We start from the raw sequence: 20,100 nt of genomic DNA on the forward strand, positions 1-20,100 counted from the left end.
CATGGATTGATTTAGCGATTCAGGAAAACATCTTAAGAACAATTGCCAAGTTAAAAACTTCAAGGGCACCGGGCCCGGATGGACTGACAAATGTGGATATTAAAAAGCATCCATCAGCATGGGCAAATGCAATCTCCGAACTCTTTTCCCAATGCCAGACCCAGAGGCAAGTTCCAAAATCCTGGACAGAGGAAATTCTAGTCCCAGTATTTAAGCAGGGCGATAGAAACCAACCGGCTAACTACAGACCGATTGTACTTCTAGATATAATTGGTAAAATCTTTGCCTCGTTGCTGTTACAACACTTCAAGGACTGGGCCACCATCTCCCCAGCCACGGACTGTTTCCATACAGGATTCCAAAAAGGTACAGGAACGGCAATTAATCTTCTGATCCTGAGTATAATCAAGGCCAACGCAAAGAGAAGAGCTACTAAAGTTTACATGGCACTAATAGACCTCTCGCAGGCCTTCGATACAGTAGATCGTAATAAGCTAAGGGCCAAACTGACAGCATGGAACTGTCCGCGACCAATTCTCGACCCCACCTTGGCACTCCATACGGAAACATCGTTAAGGGTCCGTCTAAACCAGCAAGGGGCCCTCTCCGACATGATTTACACCAAACGGGGAGTCAAACAGGGGCCCCATGGCCCCGGCCCTGTTTATTGCATTTATTGGGGACTATCAAGAGTCTGAGAAAATGGTGCGAGCATTCCCTCCTAAAGTAGGAGGGGAGAAAGTGTCCAGGTTTTGGTATGCCGATGACCTGGTCCTACTGGACCAAACAGCAATCGGCCTTCAGCGCCAGTTGACCAACGTGGCGGCCTACATGAGCACGAACAATCTACAAATCAACAAAACGAAAACCAAAATCCTGATACTCTCTAAATCAACAAAGAGCACAAAATCAACCTTCAGTTGGACTTTGGGACAAACTAAAATCGAAGTCATAACCGAATATAAATATCTCGGAGTAATGCTTGACAACACGCTCCGTGAAAACTCACTCCAAAACTCACTCTGGTCGAAAGTGCGAAACCTAACTTCTCAAATGCGGGCAGTCGATGGGAAATTTGGAAAATTCTCGTGGTTCCCCGCCCTACAATTCTACAAAACTAAAGTAGTTCCAACCATTACTTATGGCATGGCGGAAAACCTCAATCTCCCGGATGAACTGTGGCCGCGCCTAGAAGGCTTCATTTGGAAATCAGTCTTAGGCTTGCCTAAGTCAGCTCCCCTTCCAGCAATCCGTCGAGATTTAGGTTTGCTATCTCTTGGAGTGGTGGTGACCATATCTGCAATGCAACTATACAGGAAAGTCCTGCTCCAAAGCTCCCCCCCAATTTTCAAAATCGTGGCGGCTGAATTACAAGGACGGAACTGCAAAGCCTTGGTGAATTGGGAAAAAAAAATCAAGATCGCTATGGAGGCGGTAGTGTGTGATGAAGAAATACTAATTTCAAACCCATGCCGTGTCAAAACTAAGCTAGAGCAGCAAGACTGGATCTGTACAAACGAAAAAGCTCTTCTTTACAAATCACTAAGGCACCTACCCCCTTCGCACAAAGGAACCCTTAAATTACTGTGACAAGTTCCCGGAAAAAAATCTAAGACGAACTTTTATGCGGGCACGGCTGAACTTACTGCCTACTAGAGAAATTCTATCTAGTAGAGCGCTGTCCCCATCAGCGGAGTGCCGTCTATGTAGTGTGCCGGACAATCGAGAATCATTCCGACATCTGTTAATGATTTGCCCAGCATTATCCTGAGAGACAATCCTACCTGACACCACTCTTCAACCAAGCCAAGATGTTGGATGAGGAAACCTCCTGGTCACGGCTGATAGCCGGGGACTCGGCTAAATGGTCCAGAACAGCCGTGAAATTTTTGACTGTCGCCCTGCAAAGAGCTAATGGGCCTAATTGCAAGAGCCTCCAGGTAGCCCCTGAGGAGGCACCCACGTTAAGCCCGCTCTCGAGTCTAGAGTAATGAAAGGAGTCCTCATGAGTGGTGTCCTTAGGTAGTAAACAAACTGCGCAACAGGGAATGTGAACTTCGAAACATGTGTTGTAAAAACCTATGAGGTTATAAGCAAATAAAAAAAAAAAAAAATAAAAAAAAAAAACAACCTGAGAATCACAAAGATATTTTACAATGCAGGAGCAAAAACACAGCTCTGCAGCCAACTTCAAAATACCTATTGTTATCCCTCTGCCTTCCTCTCCCCTGTCCTCGGGAGATGGTCTATCCATTGCAGGGGTGATTGAGGGAACGTAAAACAGCGACAGCCCAAGTCACTGGCAGTGAAGAGCTCCCATGGTAATTGGGCAAAAGAGACAAATAGAATAATAAAATCACTTCATTTACTGGGTCTTTAACAACACAACCCATTCCCTAGTTCATCCAGTGTCAGGGTTGTTGAGGTAGAGAACACGCTCATGACACTATGGATCATTCGTTGCTGTTGTGGCAAAGTACCGCACTGTCCAATGATGATGCCATGCTAAGCATTCTGGATTATAGCGACGGGCAACTCAGCCAGGAGGGGGAGTCATATGAGGTCACGCCAGATTTATTGGACGTTTCTACACATGAATCAGAACCTCTTTATCCTCCTATACGCCTGCCCCAGCCCAGTGCCGCCCAGAAGGCTGTCGGCCATCACCAGACAAGTTGACAGTCGGTTGACTGAAGGTTCAGATCCAGCCATGGATGGGCCACACACGGTAATTAATCAAGTCTTAAGTGCTCTTGTGAACCTGCATGAAGGTCTTAAAAATCAACACGTCACTACTTAAATCACTACTGCCCATTTCAACCATATAGGAGTGCATACCAAAAAAAAGACTTTTTGAGTAATAATGTTGAATGTGTTCCCCTCACGAATACTAACGATGAAACTACGATAAATCACGAGGAAATTGAAAATAATACAGACGGCGGTTATGCTAAAACTATAACACGCCTGAGCACTCAGGACACTAGAAGGCTACAACTATCAACCTCAGAAGCCTCACGTGGAAGCACTGGTTGCTCACCAGCTAAACCAAAGGCCCATTTATTGCGTAAAGGACTAAATGAGGTTATGAGGGACATCAGGCAGGAGGACCTAGAATCATCGCTGGAGGAATCAGCTTTTGCAGAGAATCTTGAAAAATCAGTTGTGGAGTTGATTAGCAATCAGGAGTCCAGAACCGTTGGGGTGGCTGTTGAAGTTACGGAATGCATCACTCATGAAACCCCCAGCCCCTGTTTAATGGTACAGGGGAAACAGCCGTGAAAATCTAAATCCAAAACCAAATAGTGTGAGAAGAAATAGGACATAAGCAAGCCCAGGGAAAAGCAATCGCTTTAATTCCCAAAGCATGTTATTGCCTGACCCTGAGGAGGCATCCATCGGTGATTACGGCACGTAGAAGTGGCCAGCTGAAAAGGGCCGATACACAGAGGAAGATGGGTACAGTCTGCCCAACTGACGAGAAGGGGGAAGAGGCCCCAGGATGCATGAAGCTACGACAGCAGAAGGTTAAGTTAAGTGTGTCTCATTTGGTCAAACAGAGGCTTCACTACTTGAGCAGCATGATGGTGAACACAGGAGGCGAGTAGGAGTGCCTCGTTAGAAGAGAGAGAACGCAGCATGGGCAAAGCATCTAGAACCATCAGATGTGAACAACCATATGCTCTAGGAGCAAAAGAAGAGATCATGGCATCGGACAAAAGGCAGGCATCACCATGTCTGGGTATTGTACTGCAGGCTGGGTCTCAACTGATGGGAGTGCCATTGAGAACCGTAACCCCGGGTCCCTCTTGTAGCATTTCAAAGACCATGCATAGAATCAGTCAATCCGAAGTTTGCAATATTTTAAAAAGTTCAAAAGGTCCAGACTTGATCTCAGTAGGTGGGTCCGGTTCTATAGTAGACCACAAATGGTCCTTGGATCACCACCATAAAAGAAATTATTAAGAGCCTCCATCCCCCCAGACTTCTTATAAGGTTTACTTGAGAGTTTATTAGTGGAGAACAGAGTCTTTAAATTAAACAGAGCTAACATCTTGTACCTGTTGACGGATATCCCCAATTTAAGGGCCCCTCTCTTCTAGAAACTGGAAAGAGTTGATTTCATCCTCTTGCATGGAACGAACCTCGTCGTGATGTACATAAGCTCAAACATTGTTTTGGACAAACTTTTTGGGGAATTACAAGGCTTTGACATGACAATGTATGGGAATCCGGGTTCCCCTGAGAATCATGTATTGTCTGAACTGCGGTGCAGGTTTTTTACCCAGAATAATACGAGTATCAATCAATCCGAGGGCAGCGGAAAAAGCGAGATTTACCTTGCAAAGGAAATCAGCAGGGGCCAAGCGAATATACAAGATTGAGCCTGGGTGCTGGGTGCCTTCCACAACCAGGTGTTAGGGAGAATTCTCTGTTTAGGCTGAATTTCCTAACCTAGTGAGTCCCCCAGCAGCTTTGCTGGATTTTTGGGGTTTCCTTTTTTTCTCCTGCCAAGAGTGAGACTCTTTTACCCTCACTCTTGGACATGACTTGAGAGTGTTTCTGTGACTTGCTATGTGCTTATGGGCTATGGGGTATTTTTTCCCCATAGGCTATCATTGGTTTTTGAATGTGTGTTACACAGCACCCTCAGTGCAGTAACACAGGGGTGTCATAGTGACCCCCAAACATAGACTCCACACCCTGGAACTGACTACTGTCTCCCTGGGTCTGTAAAGTCACCATTGACTTTACTAGTCTTAACTTAGGAACTTAACCAGTACAAACCATCGTACTGTGGAAGCACTGGTAGGAGCAATTAGATTGCAATTAGATTGCCCCTGGTCTGTTGTCGAAGGGGTACTGTCCCGTCCCCCCTCGCCTAGTTTCTGGCTTGTGGCAGTGGATACCACGGAAATACCACGGAAATATTCCACCGGAATATTTCCCAATGGGATTTCCCATTGATTTTTATGCACCACTTCTTGGTGCAATGTTAAAGATACCGCCAGTTTATTTATTTAATATAAATTCACCGGTTCGGATTTTTTGCCAGAAATGGTGTCTAGGTTCACTTCAGTAACCCTGAACCCGAGTCGAGCCTTTGTTCCACTTTTGGCGGGCTTCTGCACAGAAGCCCTCCAAAGTGGTGCCATTCTGTCTGGGTACCACAGGGGGTGTGGGAGGGGGTTTAGGCACCCTGGACTGAGTTGCCTTGCCAACTCATGTCGCACTCTGGTGTGATTGGCCCAAGTGGTGAGCCGCCCACTTAGCATGTATGAGTGACAGCTAGGCTGTATGAATGGGGGTTTGCTGCATAAAAGCAGGGTTTTTGGAACTGGTTCTTCAGAAGTCGCCACAGGACCTAAGAAGCCAAAGAGGGAGAAGCCGAGCCGACCTGCCAAGACCACACCACCGGTGGATCCCTGCGGAACCGTCTCACCACTTTTCCCAACGACAGAGGAGATCTCCAGCCGGGAGAGTCTCCTTCCCTTGACTGGTGGGGACAACCAGTTTCTGTCTTCTTTTCGCCTCCCTGAAGCATCTCGTGGCCGCCTTGCCTGTGCCAAGCACCCCGGCAACCGGGATACCACTTTTACCTCAACCGCGAAAGAGGGGTAACATCCTTTTAACCGGAAAACTCCACGGCTGGTTTCTTCCCTGGTAGTGCAACGACCTTCAGCTTTCCTCCACGTCGAGATCTGCACTTCCTCTGGACGACGCCGCAACTTGCACCCACTACCAGGAACAACTGCCACCGCTGGAGGATCCTTTCCATTTTAAAGGTACCGTGTTCCGCCCGGCTTCCCTTGCCACCGATTGTACGAGGTAGATTTAGCCCTCGGCTCTCGAACCTGGGTAAGCCTGGGACACCCTAACTAAACTTTTCTAAACTTGGTAAAACCTTTCCTACTCACCTGTAAAGACTTGTGACATTGTGTGATCTTGGGCATCTTTACGCCTGGCTTTCCCTAGAGTGGGCCTGGCAACCGAACTTCCTTGCTCCGCAATAGACTGCCTTTCTAAACTTACTGTGGATCTCTGAAAAGTGTTTTACCTTGCTGCTTTCATTACTCCTGCCTTTTCCCTCCCTTTTTAACTAACTTGTTGGAGTGCCATCTAACGTTAAGCCCTCACCTCTGTTTGGAAATAAGTGGTGTTAACTTAGACTTGTCCAACAAATAACTAGGGATGTACATATAAGTAATAGTGACTGTGTTTTGACTTACTTACCTTTTCTGTGCTAGTGTAATTTATGAGTGTGTCTTTTAAATTAATAATTATATACTTTTACACCTAGCTCTGGTCAGTGTTTGCTTGTACTACTGTGCCTCTGTACCTATTATGTATGCTCTATATACTGCCTAACTCTTCTTGAGGGAAGTCTGACTGCTCAGCCACAGCTACCAGGTAAATCTGGGTGGTACAGACTGCTACCAAGTGGGTTTACTGCCAAACACCTGTAGTCTTAAATCTTTTGCATTGGTCCCAGAGGGAACTGCACAGGTTTCTGCCTAACACTGGTGTACAGCGGTGGGATTTGTATTGAGTATACACTTTAGTGTACTTTTGAGATACCTTAGTGCAACTAGCCACAAAGCTTAAGCACAAAAAAAGAAAAAGTCATTTTTCTAACATGTCTGCTATGGAAAGTTATAGTCAAGAGTCCCTTGCTACAAAAACTGCTGATTGTTTAAGAGTTCTGTGTAAGCATAAGAATCTCATGACTAAAGGCAAGAAAATAGAGCTAATAGAAAGGTTGTTAGAAACCCAAAGTCTGGATGATGGTTCAGAGGAACCTACCACTCCAGCAAATGTAGAGAACAGCAATGATATTGATATTGAACAAAGTATTGATGATCTTGGATCAGAGCCAGAAGAGGAGGATGAAACTATTGTAGATGTTCCCTCTAGGCCTCTGTCTGCTCTACCAGCTGTACCTACTGGACCTTTGCCAGGTCCCACATTTAGTCCTCAATACTATGAACTAGAGAAAATGAAACTGGAATTAGAGTACAAGAAACTTAATACTCAAACTGACAAAGAACTAAGGCTACGAGAAATGGAGCTCATGTATGAGCTAGAAATGAAGAAATTGTCTGTTGAGAATGCTTCTCTCTCTGGCTCCTCTAGAAGTTCCAGTCCTAAAAGACCCCGGATGCCTAAAGAATTGATTGGTATGTATGAGCCTAAGTTGGATGTGTTGGATTGGTTGTCTATGTTTGAGTATAATCATGGGCTCCAGAACATCACAGGTAATGAGTTACTCACCTGGTTGTTCTCTAGGCTCCCCCCTGTTGCAACTGATGCAATAATGGAGGGAGGAGGATAGGAAAGAGTATGAATGTGTGAAACTAGCTTTGATAGCTAGGTTTGGGAAGACCCCTTCCCAGTATCTTAGGAGGTTTAGAAGCCTCAAAAAGCATGAATGTACCCCTTGGGCTACCTGGGTGTGTGACGGGTTGAAAAACTTAGAGGGATGGATTAAGGGTTACAAAGTGAACACTTATGAAGGAATGAGAAATCTTGTAATGATGGAGTCAATTTATGATGCCTGCTCTCCTGAGCTCAGACAGCACTTGGCTGATTCGCAGGAATTAGACCCTAGAAAGCTAGCTAAGGCTGCTGACTTGTGGGTTGCCAACAGGGCTACTCACAAGGATTCAGGGGTAACTGAGAAGAAGGATGAGGGGAGACAGCCTAAGAAAGACTCCAAAGAGAATTCTAATAATTCCAATTCCAAAGAGGGCCCCAAACCACACATAAGGGTAAGCCACCTGCGAAACCACAGCAGAGTAGTATACCTTCTGGTGCCAAACCAGAAGGAGGTCAGAACAAGCCTCCATTCCAAAGGACCTTTGGATCCTGTTATGTTTGTAAGGCTACCGACCATGTGAAAGGAGATCCCAGATGTAAGGGTAAACCTTCAGGGATCCAGCTTGTCTCCTTAGCCTTCGCTCCAGAGGAGGAAGTCCCTATGGCAAGTGGAAACTTTCTACTACTGGCTGATGAACCCACTGGAGTCTCAGCCAGTGTTTCTTTAGTCTCTCTGGGGTTGTGGGAACAACAGAATTTAGATGTCTATAATTCTATCCCAGATAATACTAAAGAGTATTATAAGGACAGTGTCCATGTGAATGGTCAGGAGACTCCTGCCATCAGGGACACTGGAGCCAGCATAACTGTGGTGGATGAATCATTTTTCAAGGCCGGGGATGTTGCTAAGGCACCCAAATGCCTAACCAAGTTAGCTGGAGGCCTGTGCAGATGTGTCCCCAGTTACCAGTTCTCATCCAGTGTAATGATATGGCTGTGAAGATACCTGTCAGTATACAATGTGAAGTGCCAGGAAGGGTTCTGTTGGGTAATGACCTGAAAGCTCTTGGAGTTGTGTCACATACCCCCAGACCTCCTAGTAAAAGGTTACAGGAGCTCACAAAACCTGCAAGAGAGAAAACCCTGCAAGGTTTATCTCAGGGGATGATGACAGAAATCACTCCTCTTCCACTGGAGCAACTTACTGCAGTGACTACCAGATCAGGAGCCAAGGGGCAACCCAAGACTCCTAGGAAAAAGCCTACAGCAAGCACTCCAGTGCTTCCAAAAAGGACTTCCCCGAGGTTGTCCAAAGTTACACCTATAACTCCACCTCCAGCTGAGGCTGAGAGGGAGGTACAACCCTGTCTGGTTGAACTAGACTCTGAAGAAGAGTCTAGTAGGAGGCCCAGAACTTATTGGAGACCTGGACCCGGCTGACCATCCTGAGCTGCAGTCTTTACTGGCAGAAGGTGGACCCAGCAGGTCAGCTTTTCGTAAGGGACAAAGAGAATGTCCAACTCTGGAGGGCCTTCGCCAACAGGCAGCTTCTCAGGCTGATGGGCAAGAGCCTGGGAAGTATAGGTTACACTGGGAAGATGGCCTCTTCTACAGTGAACCAACTGGATCTGAACCTGGAGCCTACCAACGCCTGGTAGTGCCCCAAGAGAACAGACAACAGTTCTTGCAACTAGCCCACGAGATTCCTTTGGCTGGTCACTTGAGTTTCAAGAAGACCAAGGAAAGGCTCTCTCTCTACTTTTATTGGCCAAAGATGGGGGCAGAAGTAGATAGATATTGCAGGAGCTGCCATACCTGCCAGACTTCTGGTAAGGTTGGTTCCAAGAATGTGGCACCTTTAGTGCCTCTCCCAGTTGTGGGAGTCCAATTTGAGAGGGTAGGGATTGACATTGTTGGTCCCCTTGATCCTCCAACCTCCTCAGGCAAACAGGTTTATCCTTGTTGTAGTAGACCATGCTACTAGATACCCTGAGGCAAGTCCTATGAGGACTGTTACAGCTCCGGCCGTAGCTAAGGCCCTCCTTGGTATTTTTACCAGGGTTGGGTTTCCTAAGGAGGTGACCTCTGACAGGTGGTCAAATTTTATGTCCCACTACATGAAAGCCATGTGGAAAACCTGCAGAGTTACCTACAAGTTCTCAACCGCATACCACCCTCAGACAAACGGGTTGGTAGAAAGGTTTAACAGAACCATAAAGAGCATGATAGGTGCTTTAGAAGAACCCCTTAAAAAGAAGTGGGACCTTCTTCTGCCATGCCTTCTCTTTGCTTATAGAGAAGTCCCTCAGGAGGGAGTAGGTTATTCTCCCTTTGAACTTCTCTATGGCCATCCCGTCAGAGGCCCCTTGGCCCTGATTAAGGCGGGGTTGGAGAGTGCTCCTTTCCCCAAGCCAGTCAGAGTGACTGACTATGTGATAGGTCTCCGGAGGAGAATGTCACACATGATGGCAGAAGCAAGTGACAACTTGAAAGCTGGACAAGCTCTGATCAAACATTGGCATGATCAGAAGGCTAACATGGTTGAGTTTACTCAAGACCAGCTAGTGCTAGTTATGCTTCCAACAAGGCAGAGGGCCTTGCAAGACAAATGGATGGGACCCTTCAAGGTTGTGGGAAAACTTGGAGAGGTCAACTATCTGGTGGATCTGGGCAAACCGAAGGAAGCTCCCAGAGTCTTCCACACCAACCGCCTCAAAGCCTATGTCTCTAGACCAGAAGTAGGAGCCTTGCTTCTAGCTTCATCAGAAGAGGAGGAGGAGGGTGAAGCTCTACCTGACCTCCTGAGAGGCTTACCTTTGGACGAAAAGGTTGAAGGAGTTAATCTCTCTTCAGATCTGACACCTGAGCAACAAAAGGAGTGCAAAGCTATGTTAAATCAGTTTGCCCCTCTGTTCTCACTTTCACCAGGCTTGACCCCGTGGGGACAGCATGAGGTACTCACTGGTGACTGTCTGTCAGTCAAAAGCAGAGGATACAGAATGTCAGAACATGTCAGAACCCACATCAAAGGTGAGGTCAAGAAGATGCTTGATCTCGGGGTATAAAGCCCTCTACTAGTCCATGGTCTAGCCCAGTGGTGTTAGTACCAAAGGCAGGATCCAAAGAGTTGAGATTCTGTGTGGACTATAGAGCTCTTAATGCAGTCACCAAGACTGATGCCCACCCTTTGCCAAGGACAGATGAGTTGGTGGATAAACTTGGTGCAGCCAAGTACCTCAGCACACTGGACCTTACGTCAGGCTATTGGCAAATAGCCCTGACAGACCATGCCAAGGAGAAAACTGCATTTTCTACCCCAGTTTGCCTATACCAATTCAAGGTTATGCCTTTTGGACTAAAAAATGCACCTGCCACATTCCAAAGGATGGTGAACCAAGTTCTAGCTGGGATGGAGGACTTCTGCATGGCATACTTGGATGACATTGCAGTCTTCAGCCACTCCTGGGAGGAACATGTGACCCACTTAGGATATGTTTTGCAGGCTCTTGAGCAGGCCAATCTGACCATAAAGGCAAGCAAATGCCAAATTGGACAGAGTAAAGTGGTCTACCTTGGACATGAGGTAGGAGGTGGAGAGATAAGGCCTTTGCTCAGCAAGATTGAAGCTGTGCAAAATTGGACAACACCTACTACTCAGACCCAGGTGAGAGCCTTCTTAGGCCTCACTGGGTATTACAGGAATTTCATTGAGAACTATGGGACTGTAGCTTCTCCTCTGAATGTGATCTCCTCTCCAAAATTCCCTAAAAAGGTCAAATGGAATGAGGAATGCAATCAGGCCTTTGAAAACCTGAAGAAAGCTCTTTGCCAAGCTCCAGTACTCCGAGCTCCTGACTACCACCAAACTTTCATTGTACAAACTGATGCTTCCAATGTAGGTTTAGGTGCAGTTCTTAGCCAACTGGATGAGAAGGGTAGGGAACACCCCATTTGCTTCATCAGTAGAAAACTGAAGGATCCTGAAACAAGGTGGTCAACAATAGAAAGAGAATGCTTTGCTATTGTGTGGGCACTGAAGAAGTTTAGGCCATACTTGTATGGTTCTACTTTTGTCATTCAGACTGACCACCAACCCTTGAGATGGTTAATGCAAATGAAAGGGGAAAATCCAAAACTATTGAGATCGTCAATCTGCCTCCAAGGGTTTGATTTCACCATTGAGCACAGGTCAGGGTGTCACCATCAAAATGCTGATGGACTCTCTAGGATGTATGTCATTGACTAGAGGTATGAGGTTCATCCAGGAGTGGATTAAATCCTCCTGTCCCTTAGTCTGGGGGGGGGCGAGTGTTAGGGAGAATTCTCTGTTTAGGCTGAATTTCCTAACCTAGTGAGTCCCCCAGCAGCTTTGCTGGATTTTTGGGGTTTACTTTTTTTCTCCTGCCAAGAGTGAGACTCTTTTACCCTCACTCTTGGACATGACTTGAGAGTGTTTCTGTGACTTGCTATGTGCTTATGGGCTATGGGGTATTTGTTCCCCATAGGCTATCATTGGTTTTTGAATGTGTGTTACACAGCACCCTCAGTGCAGTAACACAGGGGTGTCATAGTGACCCCCAAACATAGACTCCACACCCTGGGAATGACTACTGTCTCCCTGGGTCTGTAAAGTCACCATTGACTTTGCTAGTCTTAACTTAGGAACTTAACCAGTACAAACCATCATACTGTGGAAGTACTGGTAGGAGCAATTAGATTACCCCTGGGTCTGTTGTCGAGGGGGTACTGTCCCGTCCCCCCTCGCTGAGTTTCTGGCTGGTGGCAGTGGATACCACGGAAATATTCCACCGGAATATTTCCCAATGGGATTTCCCATTGATTTTAATGCACCACTTTTTGGTGCAATGTTAAAAATACCGCCGGTTTATTTATTTAATATAAATTCACCGGTTGGGATTTTTTGCCAGAACTCGCCGGCAAAATGGCGTCTAGGTTCACTTCAGTAACCCTGAACCCGAGTCGAGCCTTTGTTCCACTTTTGGCGGGCTTCTGCACAGAAGCCCTCCAAAGTGGTGCCATTCTGTCTGGGTACCATAGGGGGTGCGGGAGGGGGTTTAGGCACCCTGGACTGAGTTGCCTTGCCAACTCATGTCGCACTCTGGTGTGATTGGCCCAAGTGGTGAGCCGTCCCCCTCACCACTTAGCATGTTTGAGTGACAGCTAGGCTGTATGAATGGGGGTTTGCTGCATAAAAGCAGGGTTTTTGGGACTGGTTCTTCAGAAGTCGCCACAGGACCTAAGAAGCCGAAGAGGGAGAAGCCGAGCCGACCTGCCAAGACGACACCACCGGTGGAGCCCTGCGTAACCGACTCACCACTTTTCCCAACGACAGAGGAGATCTCCAGCCGGGAGAGTCTCCTTCCCTTGACTGGTGGGGACAACCAGTTTCTGTCTTCTTTTCGCCTCCCTGAAGCATCTCGTGGCCGCCTTGCCTGTGCCAAGCACCCCGGCTACCGGGATACCACTTTTTACCTCAACCGCGAAAGAGGGGTAACATCCTTTTAACCCTGGTAGTGCAATGACCTTCAGCTTTCCTCCACGTCGAGATCTGCTCTTCCTCTGGACGACGCTGCGACTTGCACCTACTACCAGGAACAACTGCCACCGCTGGAGGATCCTTTCCATTTTAAAGGTCCCGTGTTCCGCCCGGCTTCCCTTGCCACCGATTGTACGGGGTAGATTTAGCCCTCGGCTCTCGAACCTGGGTAAGACTGGGACACCCTAACTAAACTTTTCTAAACTTGGTAAAACCTTTCCTACTCACCTGTAAAGACTTGTGACATTGTGTGATCTTGGGCATCTTTTCGCCTGGCTTTCCCTAGAGTGGGCCTGGCAACCGAACTTCCTTGCTCCGCAATAGACTGCCTTTCTAAACTTACTGTGGATCTCTGAAAAGTGTTTTACCTTGCTGCTTTCATTACTCCTGCCTTTTCCCTCCCTTTTTAACTAACTTGTTGGAGTGCCATCTAACGTTAAGCGCTCACCTCTGTTTGGAAATAAGTGGTGTTAACTTAGACTTGTCCAACAAATAATTCGGGATGTACATATAAGTAATAGTGACTGTGTTTTGACTTACTTACCTTTTCTGTGCTAGTGTAATTTATGAGTGTGTCTTTTAAATAAATAATTATATACTTTTACAACTAGCTCTGGTCAGTGTTTGCTTGTACTACTGTGCCTCTGTACCTATTATGTATGTTCTATATACTGCCTAACTCTTCTTGAGGGAAGTCTGACTGCTCAGCCACAGCTACCAGGTAAATCTGGGTGGTACAGACTGCTACCAAGTGGGTTTACTGCCAAACACCTGTAGTCTTAAATCTTTTGCAGTGGTCCCAGAGGGAACTGCACAGGTTTCTGCCTAACACCAGGGCCTAGATACTAGTGCATAGCCAGTTAGTAAATCCATCCCCGAATAACAAGGTTTCACTTATGTCATGGAATTCCAGGGGCCACCATAATTTATACGCTAACTGGGAGTTCATAACATTTTTGAAAAGCCATCATGTTGTTTTGCTTCAGGAATCATGGTTGCTGTTGCCTCCCTCCCTTGTTGGGTACACCACCCTTTATCAGCCCAATTGGAAGGGTCCTTTGGATCATCCCTTGGGTGGGTTGGTAACACTGTTAAAGTTAAAATCAGGAGTAGGTTGAGATTTGGTGCTTAGCCAGAATGTATGTAAGGGGATTCTAGCTGTACACGTGCAATTGGCAATGGAGTGGGGCATACTGGACCTGCTTGTTGTAAATGTTTATTGGCACCTGGGAATTTGTGAGCAGGGGCTGGCTATAGATTCTCTCCTGAAGTTTATCAATGACTGGTGTAGCAAAGTAAGAGGTGGGCAGTTGATCATTGCTGGTGACTTAAAAATGGAGATGAAGACTTCCATTCCCCCTCAACCCATTGCTTAAAACTCTAAATTACTGGTGGGTTGGTATTGGCAGCAGTATTTCCAGGCGATGGGTCTCAACATGCTCAACGGAGCAGTGAAAGGTGATGTGCCTAGCCAACTCACACGGCACAGTGGGGATTTGTGTCCACACTGGATTACATTTCCGTGGGCAAATGGCTTCTTAATCTATGTGAGTCATTAGAGACACTACATTCACCCCTCAGTGATCATTGAGTGCTCATTGTCACATTTTAGTTGAATGTGGATCTGGGCGACCATGAGGGCCCGATTGATTTGTTGGTCAATCGGGAGGGTAACAAAACTTGGTTGTGGAAACTTGATACCTTTGCAATAAATCGGTTTGAACCTTTTTGCAAACAAGTTATTCAAGTTTTCGTTATCTCGACAGAGGTCAGTTCCCCCAACATCGTTGAAGAAACATACGCACATGTATGACCAGAAGCTTGTGGCAAAACAACGTAAAATGAGAGCCCAGATTAATACAATGAAATTAAGGTCAGACTTATCCTGGGAAATCCAATCAATTAACATTAAGAAGATCAAACAATGTTATACAACTTGGGTGAGAGGTAACAAGTTGTGCATGTATCAATGGGACGCAGAGGCCATGTTGGGGGTCCTAAAAGATAACAACTGAATGTGCTTCAGGCATCTAATAAATGAAAAGGAAATGCCTATTGGTTCTGAGCAAATTGATGCTGTCTCGGAAGTAGAGCACGTGAGCTATTTCGAAGGAGTCTTTGCAGAAAAACCACTTGAAGGCCAAAAATGATCCGTAGAAGTGACAAATGATGACTCTGGCCACAACATGTGTATTGACCAAGAGACCATAGAAGGCAAAGTGAAGAGGATCAGATCCTCGGGGCTCCAGGGCCAAACAAACTTTCTAATGCCCTCGTTGATATATGATATGATATGGCATTTGTAACCCGCCTATACACAAGTGTTTCAAGGCGCGATGAGGCAAGGAAAGGGGGAACAGAGGGAGGACCGAGACAACGAACCAAGTGACATTGAGGTCGCGCAACTGCAGGGGACGAGGGAGGTGGAAAAGTGACAGGGGAAAGGCGTAGGGCAGTGCTGTACATGGGATCAAAACAATAACAAGAAGTGCAGCCAGCAGGTAGCAGGTGCAAGGGTAAGTGCAGACAGCAGGTGTCCACAAGTGCAGGTAGGGAGACTGTAGGGTTACAGATAGAAACCCAAGTGCAAGGGTTTCCGGGAGGAAGTGTGGGTGGGAAACTGGGCAGGTAGAGACCTCGGCTTAAATCAGAGGGTAGACAGGTAACCAGTGCAGTATCTGACAGGCCATCAGCAGGGGAGGGGAAGAGGGAAGGCAGAAGCAAAGAAGAAGGTCTTGAGGTGCTTACAGAACCAGAGATGGTGCTCCTCTAGCGTCAGAGAGACAGGGAGGCTGTTCCAGATGAAGGCCCCAGCCAAAGAGAGAGATCTACCGACAACTTGTTGATTGGAGAAGCGACTGACCCTCAGGGAGTTGGAGGTGAAGGAGCAAAGAGAGAGAGTTGGAGGTATTGAGCACCCAGCCCCCAGAAGGCCCGGTGAACAATGCAGAGGGTTTTGAACTTAATCCTTGCAGCCACTGGGAGCCAATGCAGACATTTCAGTGCTGGAGAGATACGATCCCTGAGCTTGAGGCCAAGGACAAGTCTCGCAGTCTTGTTCTGGATGAGTTACAGAGGGCTGAGAGTAGAAGAAGGGACATTTAGACAGAGACTGTTTCAGTAGTCATGCCTAGAGATAACCAGAGCTCTAGAGACTGTGAGCTTCTGGGGGAAAGAGAGGAAAGGAAGAATACTTCTGAGGAGGTGCAGTTGGTAGTTTGACTTCTTAGAGACATCAGAGATGTGAGGAGAAAAGGAATTGGAGATGCCCCCGAGGTTCTTAGCCTCACAGATGGGAGAAGGAAGAGGGCCAAGGGAGGCTGGCCAGAAAGTGACAAGAAAGGAGGGTGCAGGTGTGCCAATGAGGGGACTCTCCATCTTACAGGCATATGGCAGAGATCGTTGGTGGCACAACACTCCAGGATAGCAGACAGCCAGTCAAAGATGAGAGAAGGAGAAGAGGTGGCAGAGGGGAGCCTGGAAACGAGTGTCATCCGCCTACCACTGAAAGTTGGAGCAGAGAGCGGCTATGCGGTAGGCGAGAGGTGCCAGGTACTGGTTGAACATCCAGGGAGAGAGGTTAGACCCCATGGGAACACCACAGGTAGAGAGTGAGATAGAAGAAAGGAAAGACTCAAGTTGGACCTGGGAGGATCGATCAGAGAGTAGCGAGGTCAGCCAGGCCAGGGTCTGATCAGTGTTACCCAGATTATCACAGAGACGATTGAGCAGGATGGCATGTTTGACCATGTCAAAGGGAGAAGAGAAATCGAGAAAGATGAGGGCAGAGGGGAGATTAGAATCAAGTTTAAAGAGCAGGTCTTTGTGGATGTTCAGGAGAGTAGTTTCCGTGCTTCTTGCTGCTCTGAAGAAAGACTGATGGTCCTTGAGACAACCAACAGATTCAGTGTGAAGATTAAGCTGGGAGATGGCCAGCTTTTTCCAGTTTGCCCAGGAAAGAAGTGATGGAGGAGGGGTCGTCTGAGGTTTTCATGAGAAAAGGGTGCCCAAGGGAATGCTTCAGGGGAGAAGGGAAGGATTGAGTTGTGAAGGAGTGGTTGCACAAGTCAGCCAGAGCAGGAGTGAGGGTGTCAATGTGGTCCTTGCTGGTTTTGGAAGAACAGGGAAGAACCTGTTTTGACAAGACTTTCATAGATCAGACTTCTCTATAAACCTCATCAGGGGATAACAGAGGAAAGGAAGGCAAAGAGGGAGGAGAGGTGGCCACAGGGGGGCCGGAGGTAGAGGAGAGAGTAGAGGGAGGAGGAGTAGAGGACGAGAGGGTGGATAGGATGTTCTGGGTTTTAGAGATGAAATGAGAAGTTGGGCCGTGTAGAGGGCCTGGGAGGGGACAGGAGAGGTAGAGACTGCAGCAGGATTGCCCAGGTTCTTGCAGATTTTAAAGAGTTCGGCCGAGTTGTTAGATGCCACAGAGATGCAGGCTTGGATATGGACTCTCTTCTCAGTGCTTGGATATGGACTCTCTTCTCAGTGCGAACAGAGAGCCGGTATTGTCGGTATTGTCTTTGGAGCAGGCGGCTGGCCAGTTTGTCAGAGGATGTGCAAGAAGCTAGCCATTTCCTCTCAGCCACCATGCACTTGCGTTTAAGGGTGGCAAGGTCAGAGTCATACCAGGAGTTGCACTTGGCTTTGGGCTTCAAGCGGATCCTCATGACAGGGTCAAGAAAATCAAAGAGTATCAGAGATAGAAGAGTGGAGCATGAAAAGGGCTCTGTCAGGATGTGTGTCAGCCAGAGGAGGAGGAGGAGGGGGAGAGAAAGTGGTGGTGAAAGCCTCAACTGACACACGCTTCATGGGTCGGAAGACCGAGAAGGTAGGTGGCAGTGCTGGAGTTGGCTTGGGGTAGAAAAGGAGGGAAGGGAGGAAAAGAGAAAGTGAGCATTCCAGGAGAGATGAGTGGTGAGAGGGATCGAAAGGTGGAGGTTTACTCTTTACTATTCATCCTGAAATGTGGTATTTAGTATTAACTCAGTATACAAACTAAGGGGTGCCTGTGTGGACAGTCGTGGTGGGGGTCAAATATTGTATACAAACAGCATAAATAGTCCACACTGGAGTAAATGATCATTTCTTATTCTATATGTGGTTATTTTAGAAAACGTTGACATGCATTAGCCATAGTGTCACGTCTAGTATCTCAAAACTCAATAAACACAGTTACGTAAAATTCTGGACTCAAGTAGTGATTTACAAACCATCCGTGTGTGCCTTTATTGTTCATATAAGTTTAAAAAGATTGGTGGCATGAATTGTAAAACATGAACAGTTTCAGTGCATTCGAAACAGAAAGAGTTATTCAATAATGAGACGAAATGTTTATACAAAAAGTGCATTAGAAACAATTATTCAATACACAAAGTAAAACAGCAGAAAAAGAAATAAAATCTGGAATGTATTCAACACTTTCACTGAACTCTAGAGGTGTGATTGTTCTCCTCAAAGTATTTTCATTATTTCTCGATTGGATATGGTACGGACATATCCATGTAATAGTCTGCCTTCGTGTGAGTGGAAATCTTAATTTCACTATCGTGCCCCTTCATGTGGTTTTGGCACATTGGCAGGTTTCGGCGAGCCAACGGTTGCCATTCAATAATGCCTTCCCCAGGCCAATGAAACAGACCCTAGGGGCAAGCAGATAAAATCTAGTTCAGAATGTGTAAAGATGTTTGGGTTGGAGATACTCTAATCTGGTTTAGCATCTGGCCATGATGTCACAACTCCCCGGGCTCGGATTTCACCTTATGGGGGGATGGGGGGAGTTCCAAAGAGTAGAGTCTTCTGGACATTGGCCACTGTTCAGTGGAAATTGATCCAGTCCCTCAAATCTGTGATTTCTATGGGAGCTGGAGATACAAAATAAGTGAACAAACTTTAGAAAACACCTATTAGGGCCAAATAGTAGTCTGAGCTCAATGCTGCTGCAAAAGTACTGGCATTGATCAAAGGGTTGGTACCTTGATACTGTAGTCGAACATTCACTGTGCTGTGTGGGCAGTCACCAACATTTTTAGAGTGCCGAAATGTCAAGATGCACTGCGCGTAACTGTGTTTATTGAGTTTCGAGATACTAGATGTGACAGTTTGGCTAATGCACGTCACCTTTTTTGTAAAATAACCAGATATTGAATACGAAATTATCCTTTACGCCGGCGTGGACTATTTTTACTGTTTGAAACTTTAGTATTAACTCTCCTGTTGAGATATGTGTTGGAGATTAACTCTTTTGCAGATTTCTGCAGAGTAGCCTACATTATCCCATCTACCAAAAAAAGTGAAAGGTCAGAGCCACACAGTTACTGGCCTATATCCATAATAGACGCTGATAGCAAAGTTTTTGCGTCCTATTTTCTACAGCACCTTGAGTCGTGAGCAAACGATTGCGGTATCCTCAAGAAGTGGAAGTCTGGGTTTAGGAGGCACATGTCTACATCTTTACATGGCCTTGTATTGAAATGTGTGCAGTCACTTGCCTGGTCTAAAAAAATATGAGTCGGTCTTTGTACTACTATTGACCTCAGCGTGGCATTTGACGCAGTTAATAGGAAGTTTCTGTGGTCAAAGTTGTAACGCTGGGGAATCCCACATGGCCTATTAAGTTAATCATATGGCTGCATGAACACTCAGTGATCCGGGTAAGGTTGAATGGGGTAGAGCTTTGTCCAGTAGTATTCCGACCAGCAGAGGGGTTAGACAGCGGTGATTATTGGCCCCCTGTCTTTTCAATCTGTGCTTGTCGGATATGGGCGAATATCTGGACCCGGTTGTGTTTGTATCTCCCAAAATGAATGATCTTGCTGTTACGTGGCTGAGCAACGGTGATGACCTTCTCATTTTTGATTGTACAGTAATCGGTCTGCAAAGTCTCATTATTGCCTTTTTGAAATGTGTTAACCATATTACTTTGCAATGTACGATAAAAAAAAACACACTACATTCAAATGGCATGTTCTAACCTAGCCTTTGGAGAAAGTTCATCATTTCATTGACCTTGGATTTCCCATTTTAGCCAAGCCGCATAGAGCTCAGGTTCGGGAGGGGTTGAGAAGCAGGGCAATTGCCTTGTTGGCCCAGATGTTTCATGTAGACCTCAGGTTCGGGAGGGGTTGAGAAGCAGGGCAATTGCCTTGTTGGCCCAGATGTTTCGTGTAGACCTCAGGTTCAGGAGGGGTTGAGAAGCAGGGCAATTGCCTTGTTGGACAAGA

Source organism: Ambystoma mexicanum, chromosome 1p (genome assembly GCF_040938575.1).
Source record: "Ambystoma mexicanum isolate Mex_15411 chromosome 1p, UKY_AmexF1_1, whole genome shotgun sequence".
In the NCBI taxonomy this organism is placed as follows: domain Eukaryota; kingdom Metazoa; phylum Chordata; class Amphibia; order Caudata; family Ambystomatidae; genus Ambystoma; species Ambystoma mexicanum.